General features: G+C 52.0%; 1 protein-coding gene across 1 annotated transcript in view; it reads right to left on the bottom strand.

Moving 5' to 3' along the window:
- The window catches only part of LOC112106282 (centrosome-associated protein CEP250-like), a 218,602-nt gene that overhangs the window by 100,093 nt on the left and 99,185 nt on the right, over positions 1-19,324 (bottom strand). The gene's annotated exons all lie outside the window — the stretch shown is intronic.

Here is a 19,324-nt window from a genome sequence, read left to right as displayed (position 1 = left end):
GGTGCACGAGGCCATGTGGCCCAAGAGGGCAAGGCATGTCCTTACGGTGGTAGTTGGAAAGGCCCTGAGTCCTTGAATGGCGCTTGAAATGGTATGAAAGCGGCTGTCTGGCAGGATGGCTCGGGCATGTCTGGAGTCCAGGATTGCTCCAATGAACTCTATTCTTTGAGTTGGTACTAGAGTGGACTTCTCTCTGTTGAGTAGAATGCCCAGCTCGTGGAAAGTGCGTGTCACTATGTGGACATGGGCCTGCACTTGGTCTCTGGTGCGGCCGCGTACCAGCCAGTCGTCCAAGTACGGGAACAGCTGTATCCCTTGTCGACGAAGGAAGGCCGCGACGACTGCCAGACACTTTGTGAACACCCTGGGAGCCGAGGACAAGCCGAAGGGAAGGACTGCGAATTGGTAGTGCACCCTGTTTACTACAAATCGCAGGAAGCGCCTGTGAGGCGGATAAATCGCTATGTGGAAATAAGCGTCCTTCATGTCGAGGGCGGCGAACCAGTCTCCAGGATCCAGTGAAGGGATGATGGTCCCCAATGATACCATGCGGAACTTCAACTTTACTATGAATTTGTTGAGCCCGCGCAAGTCTAAGATGGGCCTTAGACCCCCTTTTGACTTGGGTATCAGGAAGTAGCGGGAGTAAAACCCCCTGCCCCTTAGCTCCGATGGAACCTCCTCTATGGCCCCCATAGCGAGGAGCCCAAAAACCTCCTGTGTAAGGAGTTGCTCGTGAGAAGGGTCCCTGAAGAGGGACGGGGAGGGGGAGTGGGAGGGGGGGGGCGAGGAAAACTGGAGGGCGTATCCCCTTTCCACCGTGCGAAGGACCCAACGGTCCGAGGTTATACGGGACCAAGCACGGTGGAAGCGGGAGAGGCGGTCCCGGAAAGGGGGAGTCGGATCCTGGGTACCGGTCGTGGTGCCGTCCTCGACCGCACCTTCAAAAGGCTTGTCTAGGCCCTGAAGGTGGCCTAGACTGGCCCTGGTTCTGACCGGGTTGAGGGCCGGTCGACCTTCTCCTACCACCTCGACCCCGCCTCCTAGCAAAGTCCTGTCTTGGACGAGGCGGGGGAGGGTAGAACCGCTGAGGCTGCGGCCTGAAGGGCCTGCGCTGAGGCCCTGGGACATGCATCCCCAGGGAGCGCATCATTGTCCGGGAGTCTTTGAGGTTTTGGAGCCTCGAGTCTGTTTTCTCCGAAAAGAGGCCCTGGCCCTCAAACGGTAGATCCTGCAGGGTCTGCTGCAGTTCCGGAGGCAAGCCCGACACCTGGAGCCAGGAGATTCGGCGCATTGCTATCCCCGACGCCAGGGTCCTAGCGGCCGAGTCCGCTATATCGAGGGACGCCTGTAGGGAGGTGCATGCCACCCGCTTGCCCTCCTCTACCAGGGCCCCAAACTCGTCCCTCGAGTCCTGGGGAACCAGTTCCTTAAATTTCCCCATCGAGGACCACATATTGAAGCCGTAGCGGCTCAGTAGCGCCTGCTGGTTCGCTGCCCGCAATTGCAGTCCGCCAGCCGAATACACCTTGCGTCCGAACAAATCGAAGCGCTTAGCGTCCTTCGATTTGGGCGCAGCGGCCTGCTGGCCATGGCGCTCCCGTGCATTCACTGAGGAAACCACCAGTGAGCACGGTTGGGGGTGAATGTACAGATACTCATGATCCTTTGATGGGACAAAGTATTTTCTCTCAACCCCTCTGGCCGTGGGTGGAATAGAGGCCGGGGTCTGCCAGATAGTAGTGGCGTTGGCCTGGATGGTGCGGACCAGCGGTAATGCCACCCTGGATGGAGCATCCGCTGAGATGATCTGCACTATCGGGTCATGGACCTCCGCAACCTCCTCCACCTGGAGGTCCAGATTGCGAGCCATGCGCCGCAGTAGGTCCTGGTGGGCCCGAAGGTCTATCGGGGGCGGCCCGATGGACGACGTGCCCGCTACGGCCTCATCAGGAGAGGACGAGGAAGATGCCCCCGGTGGCAAGGGGTCCAATGGTTGGTCCTGCTCCAGGTGCTCCTGGTATTGGGCATCTCCTGCCCCCTGGTCAGGGGCCTCTGCAGGTGCGGGCACTGGAGCCTCCACGTCCCTTGGAGGAGGGCGGGAGATGGTAGACTCCGGGGCCCTGGTGTCCGAACGGCCAGAGCGGGAAGCCGACAGGGGAGCTCCCTGAGCTTGGTGGTAGGCCCAAGGAGTCCAAAAGGACCAATGCGCAGGCCCTTGCATCGGGTCCTCGGTCTCCTGCAGGTGGCCGGGCTCCACCGTCTCAGATGACCGGGACGCCGATCTCGACGGCCACGGCGGTGCCGAACCCGATGCCGTCGGCACCGGATGGTACGGTGCCGATCGGTGCCGACCGTAAGGGGACCTGTCCCTGCGTTGTTCCGGCGAACGGTGCCGGGACCTGGACCGGTGCCGATAGTCCCTCCGGTGCCGGGATCCCGATCTGGAACGTGACGACGATCTGGAGGAGGCGTGGTACCGGGAGCGGCCTCTCGAGCCCGAGCGGCGCTCATACCGGTGCCGGGAGCTGCGCCTCGACCCCGATCGGTGCCGGTCGTCACGGCGGTGCCGGGATGTTGAACGGCGCCGCGAGGAAGATCTGGGCCGCGAGTACGACCGGTGCCGAGGTGACCCTCGGCGCCGGGACTCCGAGCGGCGTCGGGACCTGCTTCGGGATCTGGAGCGGTGCCGAGAGACTCGTGCTGGCGACGGTGGGCGCACCAGGGCAGGCTTGCCTCTGGACTGCAGCACGCGTGGAGCCACCGGTGCCGGGAGTTGCGACGGCGCCGGCTCCGTGAGGGCGATCAGGTCTCTCGCCGTGGCAAAGGTCTCCGGGGTGGAAGGGAGACAAGGTTCCACCACCAGCCTTGGTGGTGAAACAGTCCGCACCGGACTCAACGGCCTCGGTGCCGGAGTCGACGGTGTGGCCGCCTGTCTTTGGCGGTCCAGCTGCGGACGCGGCTCTACCCCCGGCACCGGGGGAGCCTGTATCTTCGCGGCAGCAGCGTCCCGTGTCTTAGCGGTCTTCTTATGGCCCGGCGAGATGGATCGGTGCCGAGGCTCTTTGGGCGGGCGCGGTGCCGACGTCGGTCGGTGCCGGACAGTCTTTTCTGCCGCACCGGTCGGGCCCGCCGGGGCGCTGCGCACCGAAGCGCTCGGTGCCGGGACAGGGCGCCCCGAGGGAGGATCCGGACTCAGCGCCGCCTCCATGAGGAGCTGTCGGAGCCTAAAGTCCCGCTCCTTCCTTGTCCTCGGCTTGAAGGCCTTGCAGATAGGGCACTTATCTGCTGGATGAGTCTCTCCCAGGCACTTCAAGCAGGAGCTATGCGGGTCGCTAGTTGGCATGTGCTTCCCGCAGGACGCGCACGGCTTAAAGCCAGGAGCCTTGGGCATGGGCCCGGCTGCGCGCCGGGGGGAAAAGGGGAAAAACACCCCCTAAACCCCCGATAACAACTTATAACTATATATATATACACTATAACTAACTACTAACTAACTTGAACAACTATCTATATAACTAAATACAACAAGAGCAAAGAGAAGCTAGGGAGTGTGGAGATCAGCTAAGCCGCGCTCCACAGTTCCAACGACCGTCAGGGGCGGTAAGAAGGAACTGAGGGGGCGCTGGGTCGGCTGGGGTATATATCCAGCGCCATAACGGCGCCACTCTAGGGGGCTCCACAGCCGACCCACCGGGTGTTGCTAGGGTAAAAATCTTCCGACGATCGTGCACGCGGCGCGCACACACCTAACTGGAATGGATATGAGCAAGCACTCGAAGAAGAACTGTTGGCTTACAAAATCAGGCATAAAAATACAAAAGTGTCCCAGCACGCTGCTACTGAAAAGCGGCGGACTGTCTCATTGTTACTACAGAACGATAAAATAAATCCATTGGGCTATAAATATTGTACTTGCATTGCCGTGTGATTCTGAGCCTTGTCTGCAGCCCAGGCCCTGCCGCCCTGGGGCTGAAGCATGTAACTTAGCTTTGCAGGGGGCCCCAGGCAATTGCTCTGTTTGCCACCTCCTGATGCCAGCCCACCATTTGTGACCCCCTAAACCCATCCCATGACCACCCGTGGGGCTGCATACCCCAGGTCGAGAAACACTGATCTAGATGAGTGGAGTACCCCCGGAAGACCTCTGAGTACCCCCAGGGGTACATGTACCCCTGGTTGAGAACCACTGCCACAGAGGACACACAGATTTAGCGGGCGCAGGCACCAGCCTCATCATGCATCCAGCAAAGTCAGGCCTGGTCCACCAGACTGTGGCGTTGTTCCTACTCTGTCCTTTCTTGCACGTCACAGGCCTAACGAACATCCTGCGGTTTTCTGGAGGCCTGGCCAAATCACAGGCCCGAATACCAGCCGTGATTAGAGGCCTGGAGAGAGAATGAACAGACTGGAGTTTTTACCCAAGGTGGAAGAGGAACGGGAAAGGGGATATATTTGAGGGATACATAATAAAGAAGGCTGTAGAGGAAGTAGCACATACACCTCTCTCATAAGACTAGGACAAGGGGACTGTCCACAACACTCAAAGGATCACACTGAACATTGAAAAAAGAATTACTTACGAACACAACACAAACGACCCATGGAACTCACCCCCACCTGATATCATTGAGGCCGAGAGCCTAGCAGGACTCTAAAAAGGAGAGGACATTTGGATGGATGATGGGACTAGCCAGTGTCACATGAAAGAGTTAAACTGCCCCTGGGACTCCTGCTTCAGGGCATCTGAAGGAACATGGAGATGGAGCATCTCCCTCAGCAGGACCTGTCCTGTGCCTTGAGGCTCTTTCCTCCTGCTGCACTGAGGCGTGAGGGGTTCAGCCGTGTTCAGACCAAGTCTCCTCTGAGGGTTAAGGGAGCCTGCATGGGAGAGGACTAGCTGCCTTTTGTGGCAGGCAGGGTGGAGTCTGGTAACAGAAAGTACCGCAGATTCCCTAGTCCGGGGAGGCGGGGCACATTTCAGCTACAGCTCCCAACAAGCTAGCCTCACGGAGGTCAGGTTAGGGTGCACCAGCCGGGGCACTGAGTTTTATCTCCCAGTCTTTCCCTGCTGTGCGCATCCTACTCCTTTGGCGATAGGGTGACCAGACAGCAAGTGTGAAAAATCAGGACAGGGGTGGGGGGTAATAGGCGCCTATATAAGAAAAAGTCCCAAAAAACAGGACTGTCCCTATAAAAACGAGACATCTGGTCACCCTATTTGGCGAGCAGAATAATGCACCTGTGGCCTCACCTGTGGACTGTGCGAGGAGAGGGGTTACCACAGCTGCTCTCCCTTACCAGAGTCTGTCACTCGGGGCCCCAGGGCAGGGGGTGCAGGTACCATTTGGGTCAGAGTGTCTCCTGCAGCACTGCTGGCCTGGGACAGCCTGCCCCCTCCTGCCAGCCAGGCACAGGAACAGTCACCTGCTGCCCACCTTCCCCCCAGAAGCAGGAATCCATTTGCTTGCTGCAGGAGAGCCGGTGGCATGTTTAGGGCGAACATTCCCCCCACTCCCCTTCCTCTCTCATTTAAGTGGAATCAATTGTGCCATTTCTGCTTTGCTTTTCAAAAGCAATTACTTTCATGTCATTTCTACAGACATTCACAGAGAGCGAGCGAGCGAGGGCTTGATTATCCATCCCCACCCTCGTCCTGTGGCTTCCGCAGCGGCGGCGAAGTATTAAATTAAACGAGGTGTCTATGGAGCTGCGATGGTTTCAGGTCAGAGACGCTATGGAAAGCTGTATGCTGCTCTGCTCCTGTATATGTAAATGGATATATTAAAACCACTGATGTCAACTTGCAACACTCATCTCCTCTGCTCTCGGGTGATCAAAGCTGATTGCTGAGGCAATTACGGCAAAGGGAAGGAAAATCACGGCCTCCTGCTCATCCCTGAGCTGCTGGAGTTTAATTGCTTAGTGTAGCTGAAGCTGCAGCTCCTTCTCTCTTGTGCGCACGCACACACACGTGCGAGCATTTCACACAAGGAAATACACACAGGAATGCTCAGTTTTGGTGAAGCAAGGACAACGAGAAGCACCCCAAACACACAGAGACCACAACATGAAAAATAACCATGTTTTAAAATGAATAAGCCACTACAGCAGGCAAGCAACCAGAGCAGCAATGGAGGGGAAAAAACACAGCCACAAAATACAAGCTCACAGCAGCAGCCTCTCTCATGCTCTACCCCTTGGACCCAGAGTCACCGTAACATAGAGCCCTTTCATAAACAGTAGTAAGTGGGGTTTTTACCCACGAAAGCTTATGCCCAAATAAATCTGTTAGTCTTTAAGGTGCCACCGGACTCCTTGTTGTTTTTGTGGATACAGATTAACACGGCTCCCCCTGATACTGGCCTCCCCAAACCATGTGAAGTAGGTCAGAGCCATTACCAAAGGAGAAGCGTGAGGCACTGTCAGTGTCCTACCCCTGTGAGTCCCGACTCCCTGACCTGCTATCGAAGCGCTAGATCACATTTACACTTGCTTCAGCAAAGGCTGCAGCTCAGCCCGTGCCGAGGACAGTTTAACTGCAAGCAGAGGGCAAACCATGTTCAGCACCACTTCAGAAACGGCGCTTAAAGCTCAGCCACTCAGCTGCAGCAGCGCTTCCACCCAGGGTCACCTAGGGTTTGTCTACACTGCAATGCACGGCGTGACTGCAGCACAGGCAGACAGACCTGCGCTAGCTTTGACCGAGGGCAGCATGGGCTGCGCAAGTCTATCCGCTTGTGTAACCCAGGCCTGCTCGGTGCGGCGCTGTCCCCCTCTAGTGGCACCTCGACCATCTAGAGATTGGTGAGAGACATGTGGCTTTTAGTTCAAGCAGTAGAGGCTCATATACTGAGGCTAGGTCTACACTACCCGCCTGAATCGGCGGGTAGAAATCGCTCTCTCGGGGATCGAATTATCGCGTCTCGTCGGGACGCGACAATCGATCCCCGAACCGACGCTCTTACTCCACCAGCGGACGTGGGAGTAAGTGCCGTCGACGGGGAGCCGCGGAGGTCGATTTTGCCGCCGTCCTCACAGCGGGGTAAGTCGGCTCGGATACGTCGAATTCAGCTACGCTATTCGCATAGCTGAATTTGCGCATCTTAAATCGACCCCCCCCCCTGTAGTGAAGACCTGCCCTAAGCTTCAGAGGTCCCAGGTTCGATCCCGCCCGCCACCAACCAGGGTTTGTCGGTGTTACACTTGAACGGCTAGCCCACGCTGCCGCGGCTTCAAAGCTACTGTTATTTGAGCTAGCTAGCTCAAAGTTGGCTTGAGTATGTCTGTACGTGCTGCACTGACACCTCTGATTGCAGTGTAGACATACTGAGTGACGACCAGGCCTTAGGACTTGTCTACAGCATGGACTCCAGGGGTGTGAACTGCAGAAAACACAAAGTGGTGTGCTCTCACTGCCCCATGTGGACACTGCTGGTGTGAAATAAAAGGCATTTCGTTTGCATTAATATAATCCTAGTTCATGCCATTAGCATGAGCACAACACTGTGGTGCGCTCTGCAGTTCACACCACTATAGTCCACACTGTGGTGCCACAGAAATTTAGTCTAAGGGCTTGTCCACCCAGGGAAGTTAGTGCCCAGGGAGCGAGGGTGTGAACTTAAAGCAAGCTGGCTCCTCCGCCGTAACTCCCTGAGGGGATACTCACCCAACGCACTCAGGTGGTTTAGCTCAGTATTCGGCCCAAGTGCCCTAAGCTAATGTGCACAAAGGCACTTGCGCAGTAAGAGTCCACACGGAGCTACTGCGTAGGAGTGAGTGTGCACCAGCTGCTGCTGGCTTTTCCCTGTGTAGAGAGGTCCTAAGGCTCCCGGAACCCACTTCACATGCTGTTAATTCAAACTACAGACATCAGTTAAGAAGTATAGAAAACTGAGGACAAGAATCCAGTGCCCAGTTAAACTCTGCACACAGACACAGTGGCTGGCGCACGCACACACACACAGGCTGACAGGCGTGTAGACTGTCTTTTAAATCCTCCTCTCTAAATGCTTTGTTCCTACTGCTAAAATAATCCGTGCTGTGGTTTAAGCAGGCTGGCTGGCCCCTGTCCCCCCACTGCTCCCAGACTCCCGAAGGGAAGGACCGCAGGTGTCAGCCCCAAGTGGGACATGGTGGATAAGCCTGGTGGAATCACTGGGTGCGTGCAAGAAAGGCATGATTCCACCCCAGCAGATATAAAGGCCTGAGGCCCGACACTGGAGGAGGCACATACAGAGAGACAGGGGAGGGTAAGTGGGGGCAGAGGTGTGGCTCGCCCTGTATCATACAAACAATGGCATCAATATTTAGAAGAGGCGTTACCTGGATGTGTTCCTCCCTGGGGGGCTCATTTTCCCAGGGTAGACATGCTCAGAATCTAAAAGGTTACAGCTTCGATGGTGGGGATCAAACCAAAGGGCCTTCTACATCGTGAGGCAATTCTTTCTGAGACGGAGCGTAGGGCCAGGGAGCCTGACGCTTCTGTCAGTTACTTGGGGGTTCATCGCAGTAACTCCTGGACGAGAATGAAGCTGCACCCATGGGAGGCAAATCGGGCCCTACGCATATATGTTCTGCTTCATTCTGTGATTTTCTCCAATACATTTTGCGCTATTTCAATTCCTGCACTGAGCTGGGCGACGGTCAGGGAGGACAGGCCCTGCCAGGAGCCTGGCGCGGAAGGAAAATGGAGATGATAGGCAGAGCAGAGGGCGAGGAGTCACCACCCCTTCCTCCAAAGCTACTCGGTAGAAGCTGGCTGTGGTGAGGGTAGATGCCGCGACTGCCGCTGTAATGGATCAGAAGCCAGCAGTCAAGCCCAGCACAGAGTATTTGCAAAATAATAAATGGGGGATCTTTTCGTTTCCCTGCTGGTTTTGAGCCACGGCCAGGGGAGCTGGAATGTCCTTTTCCTTGCTGGTTCGGGCGGAGATTCTGCCACCGCCCTGTGACTCTAGCTGGCGTGAGACTCCCTCTAAAGCCTGGGGCTGGCCCCCCTGGAGGAGCATGCCCTTCTTTAGTGTCAGACACGCACAGAGCCCTGCCTGCTGCACTCGATGGCTTTGCCAGGCTCGTGCCACACCTCCTGCTGGAGCTGGATTTGCAGCCAAAGGACGTGATTCTCTCTTCCAGGCTGCCTGTCTCTTTTCATTTAGCTCAGAGCCCCTCCCCCACTGCTGCTGCTGCGGCTGCTTTATTCAATTCAACACTTGAGGGAACTGCAGATGAAATGGCTGAATCTAAATTGCCGGGGATAGAGCTATTCCCTCCCTGACCTGCCCAGCCAAAGTCCTCGTGCACACGGCCTCTCACACAGCCCCTGGCACCGAAGCAGCACTACTAGGCACACCAAGAAGATCCCAAAGGCCCCATTATTTGCTTCTCACAGCAGCCCCCACTTGCCTAGCCAGGTAAATGAGCAGGTGTGTGCCCGAATGGGGGAGCGTGCCAGTGGAGAGAGGGCATGGACATCCCTCTGGAGCAGCACAAGGTGCGACAGCCTGTGTTACAGAAAGACCAGCAGGGCCCTGATTCTGCTCACAGGAGCATGCCTGAGACCCCTGACAAGGGCAGAGACAAGGGGTGTCATCTCTTTTATTGGACCAAGTGCTGCTGGCGAGATATTCCCTCCCCCCCTCCCTGGCCTCCCAACTCCAGCACACAAACAATTCACAGTCAGAAATGGGCAGGCACAACCAGGGCCCCCCCAGTGCTGGGCACAATTGGCAAGGCTGGAAATCCAGCCCACATTGTGTGTGCGGGGTGGGGGGGGGGAGCCCCACTGCACTCCTCCCACCTCCTGGGCAGTGAGGGGCAGGGAAGGGTCCCACTGGCTCCATTCCCTGGCAAGGCACAAGACAAAGCTCTTCTATGTACTTAAGCCCTTCCCGAGGAGCAAGTCCTGCCTTCTCCTCGGTGCTTGCAGGGCTCGGCGGCAGAAGCAAGGGGGGGCATTTCCAATCCAATTTGCACTTGTGCTGTTTTTAAACCTATAAATGCACCAGAGCATGCGGGGAAGGGCAGGTTTTCAGAACCAGCAGGAAGCTTCTTTGCCATGCACCCGCCACACCAAGGAGATGGCACATGCACAAGCCCCATGGGCAGAGAACTAAACAGGGTCCTCCGGACTGTGCTGCTGTCAGCTTTCCCTTCCGCCCACTGCCATGGGCCCGTTTCCCCACTCAGATCCGCACTCTGTCCCCTTTGGGGTCAGAGTCTGGAAATTACACACTGGGACCTGGCTGTAGCCTGAAGTGCCAGGCAATTTCTGAGAGTGGAAAACCATTGCCATAAAGAGAAAGGGGAGCTTTGGAAATTCAAATGGTCTCCTGCTCCTGTCACCGAAGAGTAATGACTTGGACTCTGGGCTGCACAGACAAATATGTTGTGTGACTGCACCCTCAGCCTGCGCAGGTGCCTTCCCCAGGTTTCATTCCCACCCTCGGCAGCAACGAGTGACTCAGGGTGGGGAGGGGGAGCTGGAGTCAAATTCTTTGTTAGGGAAAATGTGCAAGCCCCTCTCTTTCCCTTTGAATGGCATTTCATTCTGTCCAGTTCAATGTTTGCTGATCGGTTCTGCCGTCTGGAAAAGCTTTGATTAAACCTCCTAATTTTCAGCTAAGCTTTTCCTTTCTGCAGGGCAAGCCCCTGACCTGAGAACATAGGAAAGTGGTCAAAAGGAGTAACAAGGCAAGGAGAAGGGAGGTGCAGGGCCTGGGAGACAGAGGAATTAACTAGAGAAGTCACTGTGCAGTTGTCTGGCAGCCGCCCTGCCAAATATTTACCCCCCTCAGCAAAAGATTACCGAGCCTCCTCCAGTGCCTGCCCACCTGTCCGTCACCAGGCTGCTGGCCCAGAGGCCACAGCTACTCAACATTTGTTTTGAGGGCCCGGCCCTGAATCAGCTCCTTGGCACCAGAGTGCAGCTAGGGCTGGCAAAGCAGGAGCTTCTATTTCCTTACAGGTTTCAGAGTAGCAGCCGTGTTAGTCTGTATCCGCAAAAAGAACAGGAGTACTTGTGGCACCTTAGAGACTAACAAATTTATTAGAGCATAAGCTTTCGTGGGCTACAACCGAAGAAGTGGGTTGTAGCCCACGAAAGCTTATGCTCTAATAAATTTGTTAGTCTCTAAGGTGCCACAAGTACTCCTGTTCTATTTCCTTACAGGCAAGGAGAGATTGTAAGACCCTGGAATGCAGTGTGTGTTACACCTAGTCTGTAAGGATCACAACAGCAGATTCCACCGCCGTCCTTCTAATCTCATGAATGTGCTGAACAGCAGCAATGACTTACTCCAGATTGATATCATGTAACCACGAGCAGAACCTGGCTCAACTCACAGTTCTCTTTCCTCTTAGGAGACACTGGGCCCCAGGACTGCTTCCCTGGGGCCTGGGTAACTCAGACAGTTACTGCCGTCTTCCTTAAGCCAGGAGTCCCCAGCTCTCCTCCCAGAGCAGGGTGTCCTTTAGCCTGCTCTAGGTCTTAGCCAGCTTCTCCCTCTGCTAGCCCCACTTCATCCTCAGGCTCAGAGGGTTTAACAATCTTCTCCTCCTGGTGTCTGCTATGTTATGTCGGAGCAGGCAGTTTATACGCTTTAAGCTTCGTAAAACTGGCCTTTTGAAAGTTCCAGGTATACATATTACTGGTTGGTGCCATGTTCTGTTTGCACAACGTATATGATATAGCTGGAATGTATGACATCCTGCACCAATGTGTCTGCTATCACCCTCCAATGGTGGGAGAATTTTGCTAGGCATCTCCTAAAGTGGATCTCAGAATCAGGCAGATGGATTGATACTGGTTCACAGCTTTCGAGTGTTTAGTCACAACAGTTCTTGGTCAGGAGGTGAGGTTGTGTAGTTATGGTTGAAGTGGAAGGTGCAGGGTTATCTTGGCCTTTGTGTTTTCTGCCATTTGTGAGGTGGATTGTAAAAGCATTGGCGATAGAAGGGTTGCAGTAAGGCGTCAGTTTGTAGGGTGGTTTGTGGTATTTTCTCTTCTATCCCAGTGTATACCCAAGGAGCGGAGGGCTGTCCTGCAGTCTTTCAACAAGTGCAAAGACTCGTCTGTCTTTTCATTGAAAAGATGAGCCTCCAAGGGTGTTCTGGACCTCCCTGGGAAACCTGCAAAGTGCAGCCATGAGTCCCGCAGCACCACAGTGGCTGTTGCCCTGGATCTTGCTGCCATATCAGCCATATCAACTGCAGCTTGTAATGAGGTTCTGGGCACTAGTTTAAGAACAGAAGAACGGCCAGACTGGGTCAGACCAAAGGTCCATCCAGCCCAGTCTCCTGTTTTCCGACAGTGGCCAATGCCAGGTGCCCCAGAGGGAGTGAACAGAACAGGGAATCATCAAGTGATCCATCCCCTGTCGTCCACTCCCAGCTCCTGGCCAACAGAGGCTGGGAACACCACCCCTGCCCATCCTGGCTAATAGACATTGATAGACCCATCCTCTATGCATTTATCTAGTTCTTTTTTGACCCCTGTTATAGTCTTGGCCTTCACAACATCCTCTGGCAAAGAGTTCCAAATGGTGACTGTGCGTTGTGTGTGAAGAAATACTTCCTTTTATTTTAAACCTGCTGCCTATTAATTTTATTTGGTGACCCCTAGTTCTTGTGTTATGAGAAGGAGTAAATAACACTTCCTTATTCACTTTCTCCACACCAGTCATGATTTTTAAGACCTCGATCATATCACCCCTTAGTCATCTCTTTTCCAAGCTGAGAAGGATGGGAGATAGACTTCTCTCGGACGTTTCAATTCTCACTGGTATTAGAATCTCCCTATGAGTATCAGTTCTGCTAACAAGGGAGATTGTGGGTCCATGAGGATGAAAACATCCTCCAGAGTGGGATAAGTCAGCCGCCCCTTCAGAGGTTGTCTACCGCCAGAGTAGGTATAGATGGTGGCTCCTTATGGGGCTGTGACAGTACTGTCAGTGCATGAATTTCTGACCTGGTGGTTTTCGAGGGTCCCAGCGGTTCCTGGTCCTTCAGGTCCCAGAGTTTCATTTTAGTTGGTACCACAGTCAGCAAAGTTGATACTGAGGCTAATACAGAAGAAGCCTTGCTCCTGTGTGCTTTCTGATCATGTCCATAAGCCTTGGGGGGCCTACGTCCTTGTGGCTTAGGCATGAAGGCTCACCCGATCTGGACTGGGTCCGGGAGGGATCTCTCCCCTTAGAGGGTCTAGAGGGGATCTGCTTGTGTGTTTGTGAGAGCACCCTTTACTCTCACGAGAGGGCCCAGATAAAGGGTCTTTCCCTCTTCTCCTTTTCACTCTGAAGTCCAGCATAGTATGAGGTGGCACGCACCTTGATGACTCTGGCTGATGTAGAAGGGGGTCTCCCTGGTCTGGGTCTGACTGGGGACTCACTGGGTGCTCCATTCTGAAGCTGGAGTTCTTGCATCTGTCAGATTTGGCGGGAAGAAGAGCAGCGGATTCCACACTTAGCAAAGCTATGAGCTTCTCCAAGGCAGTAGAGGCAGCGCTGGTGGTCATCACTGACTGAGAAAGAGCGGGGTCAGGAGATGCAGGTTTTGAAGCCCTGTATCCAGGGCACAATCTAAGTCCTGTACTGGGAGGGTTTCCAGGGGTGGGGATTCTAACACTAACTGGGGAACTATCAAAACACTAATTAACAACAACAAATAAGAATAAAATATAACTGAGTATTTGTAGGAAGAAGAGAAAGGATCAGCTCCAGACACTGGAGGTTCCGACTCAGGCCATGCTATGCTAAGAAGGAACTGAGGAGGTGGTCAGTCCGCCCCACCCCTTATAGCCTCAGTGAGGAGCATGAGAAGAGTGCGCGTGGACCAATGGACAAGACTAACCAATTGCAAGAACTCTCCAGTCTCAGGCACATGGAGCAGATACTGCCCACAGGGACCAGCACTCAAAACTGCCCTTCCTAGAATTAGCAGCCTCTGCACAAGGGACTATATGTTATGAGCCATGCGGTGGCCATAACCTTAGAAGCAACATGTTTGCACTAGGGCTGTCAAGCGATTAAAAAAATTAATCGCAATTAAATCACACCGTTAAACAATAATAGAATACCATTTATTTAAATATTTTGGCTGTTTTCTACATTTTCAAATACATTGATTTCAATTACAGCACACAAAGTGTACAGTGCTCACTTTATATTGTTTTTATTACAAATATTTGCAATATAAAAACAAAAGAAATAGTATCTTTCAATTCACCTAATAGAAGTACTGTAGTGCAATCTCTTTATCATGAACATTGAACTTACAAATGTAGAATTATGGCAAAAAAATTACTACATTCAAAAATAAAACAATGTAAAACTTTAGAGCCTGCAAGTCCACTCAGTCCTACTTCTTGTTCAGCCAATCGCTCAGACAAACAAGTTTGTTTACGTTTGCAGGAGATAAAGCTGCCGGCTTCTTGTTTACAATGTCACCTGACAGTGAGAACAGGCGTTCACATGGCACTTTTGTAGCTGGCATTGCAAGGTGTTTGTGCGCCAGATATGGTAAACATTCGTATGCTCCTTCATGCTTTGGCCACCATGCCAGAGGACATGCTTCCATGCTGATGACACTCGTTAAAAAAAAAGTGTGTTAACTAAATTTGTGACTGAACTCTTTGGGGGAGAAGTGCATGTCTCCTGCTCAATGTTACCCACATTCTGCCATGTATTTCATGTTCTAGCAGTCTCGGATGATGACCCAGCACGCTGTTCGTTTTAAGAACACTTTGTCTGCAGATTTCACAAAACGCAAAGAAGGGACCAATGTGAGATTTCTAAAGATAGCTACAGCACTCGACCCAAAGTTTAAGAATCTGAAGTGCCGTCCAAAATCTGAGAGGGACGAGGTGCGGAGCATGCCTTCAGAAGTCTTAAAAGAACAACACTCTGATGTGGAAACTACAGAACCCGAACCATCAAAAAAGAAAATCAACCTTCTGCTGGTGGCATCTGTCAAGGCTGAATCCCCACTCTGGCACTTTGAGTGCAGAAGGTGGGGCCCGCAAGGATTCCAAAAATTAATACTAGCCACTCCAAGCTTGTATTAAACTCCCAAGGTTACAGCTTGTCTCTGACCTTGGCTTGGTAAACACTGCCATCGCACAAATGCAAAAAACCCCCTTGGACCCAGCAAGGAGCACTTGGCAATTCCTCCCTCTGGGGTACCCTCAAGACCTTTCACACACCCCTCCTGGGGAAGAGCTGAGAAAGAAAACAAAGGAAATTAGCTGTTGCCTGCAGCTAATCAAACAGCATATGCACAAACCTCTTAGGACACCAAAAATCCAATCCTGTTCTTAAAAATTTTTTTTTATTAAAAACAAAAATGAAGAAAATACACCTGGAACTTAGGCTTTTACTAGATTTTAAAAAAGAGCAATTCAAAAAAATTAAGCACCCAAAATAGCTTTCTTGGGGGTTCAGCTTAAAGATTACAAGCAAACAAAAGCATCTGGGGTTAGCCAGAGGAGATCCACAAGCCAAAATAAAGAAATAAATCTGATCGCGTCTATCTAAACATTCCCTATCCAAATGATTCCTTCTAGGTATGGTAGATAATTTTTCATACCTGGTTCAAAGCTTACACAGCATTCCTGCGTATAGCATTGCTGCTCTGTGTCCCTGCAGCCCAGAGAACAACAGACAAAGAGAAAGTTTCTTTCCCAATTTTAAAAAGTTCTAGCCTTCCCATTGGCTCTTTTGGTCAGGTGCCCACTTTTTTTTTTTTTTTTTTAATCTGGGGGACTTTTTGACCCTTTACAGGTAAAGCAAGTAGAGAACAGCTACCAAGAGGGATTTTACAGTTAACTGGCTGGCTGGGTGTCCATCAAAGGGAGCTACCCCCCACTTTATTTATCACAGCATCTAACTCAGATGATGAAAATGAACATGCTTTGGTCCACACTGCTTTGGATCATTACCGAGCAGAACCCATCATCAGCATGGATGCGTGTCCCCTGGAATGGTGGCTGAAGCATGAAGGGACATATGAATCTTTAGCACATCTTTAGTGCTTTTATTTGACCAAGCTTTCAAGCTACACAGAGCCCTTCTTCAGCCTCAGACCCATAGAAGCTCCATGTGGCTCCAAAGCGCGTCCATCTCACCAACAGAAGTTGGTCCAACAAAAGCTATTACCTCACCCGTTTTGTCTCTCTAACAGATCTGTGATGTACAGACAATCACAGACATAGTTAAGCTGATCGCTCTAGTGACCAGATGCCAGGGGCTCTGTGTCCCACATTTCCCTCTTTCGATTTTCTGATTTTCCCCAAATTCAATAGGGATCTGCCCATTGATAACTAGAACATTTCCTAAAATTTTGGACTTGCGTAGCTTTGGCATTCAAAAGTTATCATTTTCCAGACAGAGAAGCAGAGAAATGCTGTCAAGTTGATGTCAGTCCAAGAGAAATGTTTCTAGTCTGTTGGTTGTGAGGAAACCTATAACAATGTGGGCTGAATATAAATGGAGATAGTATCCTTTTTTGGGGTTTGCAGGCAGCCTGAAACCATACTCCAAAAGATATGAATTGCCTCATTAATATCACTAGCTTGTTCACTGTGAAACCTAATGACAACTTTATTTCAGTACTGATGCTTTCACGAGAAACAGCCAGCTAGTGTGCTTATTCCACACAACCCCAACCATCCCACCTCCAAACCATCTCCACAACTTCCTAGATACCCAAAACCCAACAGACTCCTACCCTGCTCCCCCTGGATAAATCTGTACAATGAACATATATTCAATATAAAATCGATGGCACACTGAAAACATGATGAGAACAAAATGAAATGAATATAAAAATAGGCACTGCAAGGTGCACAACAACTGCTTAGTTAGGACCGTTTAACAAAGCCAGTCACCATGAATAATATATAGCTTTGAATATCTGCAGGAAGAAGAGAGAGGATCAGCTCCAGACACTGAACTCGGGCCATCCAGCACTAAGAAGGAATAGAAGAGGCAGTCAGTCTGCCCACAAAGCTAGGGCCTCCATCAGATCACTCCAAACATGGACTGGTCTATAAACTACTGATTGTCAGCCTAGGTGGGGCCAGGTACCTTCGGCTCATTAGTGGACATTTAGTGGCTCACATGCATGTCAGGAGTTCCATGGAAGTCCCAGAGCACACATGGCACATGCTTCATAAGCTCTCTTCTCCTGGAGTGGTGGGATGCCCTAAAATCAACATTGTCTAAGTGGCTTGAGCTCAGTGCCAGGAGCTGTGAAGTCCTGAGTTCTAGTTCCACGCCATCGACCCTGACACTTCCAACATGTAACCATGTTCCACAAGATTAGCAGCTCCTTTGTACAAATGAAGAAATGGAGGCTCAGAGAGGATGAGTGACTTGCTCAAGGTCATATAACAATTCAGTACCAAAACTGATGACTGAGTCCTCACCCCAAGCCTAATCCATTACCCTGCATGGTCTCCCATAAAAGTCCTTTCACCTGTTTCTCCCTGTTGTGCCTGTCTAGTAACACTGCTGGGTTGGGTGACTGGTGGGAAACAGGTCATGGGCGTGCTGGTCCAGGGAAGGGGGAAGATGGGCAGTGCAAGTGGCACCTGCAATGATCCAGGGGCAGCAGGGGAAGACAATGGCTGCCACAGAGACATACAAACCATTTTGGCAAATTTCTGAAGTTCCTCTCACTGGCAAATTTAAGTTTTTTGTGATAATATTAGAAACTCAAGATTAGAGAGCACCAGATGTCTGCAATCTGTGGCACTTGAGGCCCAATACCATACATTAGCTCTAACTTAACTGCCTAAAGCCCAAGGTGACAGAAACTTCACAAAAAACAGAGAGAATAAAAAAACCAAAACCCAACACTGCATTTCCCTCTGATGCAAAGGTGCATTTGTCTTCTCTGTCCTAGAACCCCTTGTGTTGTTGTTTCCTGCTGGTGTTCTTTGGGGGCAGGGGCTCTGGGCATGATTCTCCATGCCTTATGCAGTTGTGTATTCCTGTGCAGAATGGGTGTAAAATACCCCTCTTTTTGTGTAGTCCTTCTGATCTGGTAGTAAAGAGGGGAGACTCAGGCCCAGAGCTGGTCTTTGTTCTGTGAGGTGCTGTGCAGCTCTGTGATTACACCCGAGTAATCATTACTAATAATGACCTGACTTAATAAATATTGTGACAAAGCTCCAAGCCTGTGTTGGTGGGTCCCGCGCTTCCTGGCGGATATAGTGGCCTCAGAAGCTCACTGCGGCCCTCAGAATGACCTCCCTTTCCCAGTGAGGTGGCAAAGGTTACAGCTTATTGAGCTACTTTCACCACAGGCCTGTATGGGAGGTGGGAAGGAGGAATACCCACAGTCTCTGTTGCTCCTTAGAGCTCCTTAGGCACAGTTTGGTCTCCTGCCTGGATACAAGTCTGTTTCCCCTTTCAAAGGGATCTCTGTAGATCATGGGAGGGGAGGAAGAAAGGGGGGAACCCGGGCCCACCCTCTACTCCGGGTTCCAACCCAGGGACCCTAATGATAGCAGCTGTTAGCAGCTTCCCTCCTCCACTGACGCTGCTTTGATTCCCTGGGCCACTTCCCCGTACTCCCCTCTTCCAAGCTTCACCCTTACCTCAGGGTACAGTAATGCTTCCTCTCCTCCAGCGACTTTCACCTGGGCTCCTCGCGAGAGAACTGGAAAGGAGAGCTTTTAAAGCAGTATAAGTGGGACCTTAATTGGTTCCAGCTGTCTCCATTAGCCTAACAGTCTTACCTGACCCTCTGTCAGTTAATTGAGGTCAGGTGCCGGCATTAGCCTAACGACCTTAACTGGCTAAATTGGCGTCAGGTGTCTTGATTGGCCTGGTAGCCCTTGTTTGTCTATCCAGGGAACAGGGCTCTGCTCATTCTGAGGCTGATCTACCTGCCTTCCACTACCCTCTTATATCCTTCTGGCCTGAGTCCGTCACAATATACTGTTATGATATGCTTGCATGCGTACACGCACATCCCTCCTCACCATGACATGTGATCTTAAGGCTCTGAACTCACACTCTGGCCTTTGAGGTCTGTCATTATCAGCTAGTATGGAGCCAAGTCTTTTGAGAAAGGCACTTGATGGAGCTGAAGATTTGCATGACGAGTGGGCGTTCTGATCTGGTCTGCTACCGGGGAGTTGCTGGGGCTGTTGTGGAGTGGATGCTTGGTTAGCAAGTAGTTGATATGTTCGGCTAACGCAGCGGGACACCCAGGGTTTTCAGACACACACCTCTTTTTGTATAACTAAATAAGGATGGGCTGAGCAGCACTGAAACAGTCTAACTTGGTGAGGACCATGGGGAAATTCCCTCTTGCTGCA

This window comes from Terrapene carolina, unplaced genomic scaffold, assembly GCF_002925995.2.
Source record: "Terrapene carolina triunguis isolate 2854851 unplaced genomic scaffold, T_m_triunguis-2.0 Scaffold32922, whole genome shotgun sequence".
In the NCBI taxonomy this organism is placed as follows: domain Eukaryota; kingdom Metazoa; phylum Chordata; order Testudines; family Emydidae; genus Terrapene; species Terrapene triunguis.
Note: the sequence above shows the minus strand (reverse complement) of the source record. Positions and strands in the feature narration are given on the sequence as shown.